The sequence below is a fragment of the Gavialis gangeticus genome, unplaced genomic scaffold, assembly GCF_001723915.1.
Source record: "Gavialis gangeticus isolate Ggan-Ray unplaced genomic scaffold, GavGan_comp1, whole genome shotgun sequence".
Classification (NCBI taxonomy): Eukaryota; Metazoa; Chordata; order Crocodylia; family Gavialidae; genus Gavialis; species Gavialis gangeticus.
The window spans coordinates 21,847,771-21,850,212 of NW_017728996.1; positions in this window are offsets into that span (position 1 = coordinate 21,847,771).

Consider the following 2,442-nt stretch of genomic DNA (forward strand, 5'->3'; position numbering starts at 1 on the left):
CTGCCAGCCCGGCCGCCCGCTGTCACCCGCGCGCGGCGCCCGGCGCCCAGCACGGCTGGAAACATCGCGGTCCAAACAGGCCCCAGCGCCGCCAGCCCATTGGCCGCCAGCGCGGTCTCATGCAAATCACAAGCCAGCGCTCCCTGCCCATTGGCCAATTGTGCGCTCTACACACATGAAGGAACGAGAAGACGCCCACGCTGCGACGTCGCGTGGAGATGGCCGGGGGCTGAGGCGGGAGCTGAGGGGGGGTCCCCGCCGGCGCTGCAGCCCACCGGGCAGACCATCGCGCCCTCCTTCCGCTTCTCCAAGCAGCCCCAGCCCTGCCTGTCTAGCCATCCCCCTTGCCTGGTTCTCCCTCTTACCAGTATTCTTCTAAATCCACCTGGCTACCTCTCTCGGATCTCTCGAGCTAGTCTTCCTCTTTACTCGCCTCTTCCCCGTGTCTGGGCGATAACTCTCTGCCCTTCTCCTAGCTGTTGCTATTATTTCCGAAGCACCTAGGAGCCCTGCTTACACAGCTCTGCACAGAAGTGGGAAAGGAGACCAGCTCCAAATGCACATCTGGTGTCTATGGGGCAGACACGCTGGCTTGATCCTGTGCAGCTGTGGTGGCAGAATCCCCTAATGCAGAAGCAGTGAGCGAGCAAAACTACTCCCTTACAGGTACCGTCTGTCTTGCTGGTGAAGGGTAGGTTTCACCAGGACAGTACAAAGCACAGCATTGCCAGCAAAGCTGCATCTGGGCAAGGAGCGCTTTGCCAGCATAGCTGACAGATTATATGATTAGTAAAGTGTTTCTAGAGCAGACCTGTCCGGGGGTCAGTGACAGCATGGGATGCCTCTGATTTTTGTTCTTGGCATCATTCCTGTAACATGGTGAAAACAAGACAAGACCGTTCCAGAGTGTTTAGGACTTGAGTTGGTTATTTATTAATAAAAATGTTTGAGGGATGGGACAGCTGTGAAACTGCACCTGAATTTGAGGGTGGTCAAATTCTGAATGTCAGAAGGAACCAAATCGGGCAGACTTAGTCTGCATAACAGGCAAAAACCAGCATCTCTGCTGGTGTGTTCAGAAATTAATTCCAAAACCTTAGTTCACCAATCCATAATATACATTATTACCAACATAATAATAAACATGTTGTGGATAACATTAAATCCCACTAAAACTGGAAGGTGGGATTGCTGTTCTTCATCGATGATCATAATAGGAGACTCGCAAAGGAACTTAATTTAACAACATCTGTGTCAAGGCCCCAAAAAATGGCATGGACCCAAGGATATGTGAGTGAAGACATTTACGCTGACTGCTGCTTTAGGAAGGTCTGCATAACTGCAGAAAAGAGCAAGGTTGCTGAGAGAAGCTCAGAGGAGTACCAGGGAAACACTGCAAAAGTGACCCTGAGAAGAAAACCTGGAGATGAAGACTTGGGGGCTGAGTTCCTGCTGAAAGAAGGTTTGGTTTGGTTCGATTCCTCCAGTGTTTAAGGAAAAAGGGCATCCCTTTCAATTAACAGGATTCTATCAACAGGCACCTGATCCCGCACCGATTTCTTAAGTGGAAAAACCTGCAAACCTCTATTACATAACTGGGGGGTGGGGCTGGTGCAGAAGCAGGATTCAGTTTTTAAAGAGTAATATTCCCCTATAGTGGAGGTGCTCAGAGGAAAGCAAACATGACCAGGAAGTAAATCAAGATCTCAAACACCTGGAGAGTTCACAAAAAAATTAAAACAAGAACTAGAGACTTTGCAAAAAAGAATGAATGCAATACCTGGACTCTTCTCAGAGATTTCTCAGACATAACCTAAGGGGAGTTGGGGGAGTAACTACAAAATGTCAAGCTGGGCAGCATTAAAGATCCTGATTTAAACCCCCAGTTCAGAATGGTAAGGTGTGTTGAAAGGTATGACCAGAAGCCTGATATCCTGAAAGGAAAACATTTTTCAGGAAGCCGGTGAGACTGAAAAGTTTTGGCCAACTTGGCATGTATTAACAGTAATTAACTGCAGGAAAATTGTGATCGCTTGGGTTTAAAAAAATGAATTCAAATGGGTTCTTTGCTTCCTTAATTATCTTCATAGCCCTTCTCTTTCATTTGTTCCTATCTCATGAAGGGAGAATAAAAGAGCTTGGCTTGGTTAGCTGAACAAACCAGAGGTTGTTGACAGGAGATCTTTATAATTATCAGAGAAAGGGAAGAACTCCATAAAATAAAGGATTATACTGGTACAAGATCAAATGGGTATAAGTTTGCTATGAATAAATTTTTGACTGATGATTACAAGCTCTTGTCTAACTTCCATAGGAGAGGATTTATGAAGTAGTTCTCTCAACAGACTACTTCATAAATCTGATTATTTCAATACAGAGCCTGGTAACTTCAGGGAAAGGACAGTGTGATGATAAGACATGGGTGATGATCTTCAGCTTGGA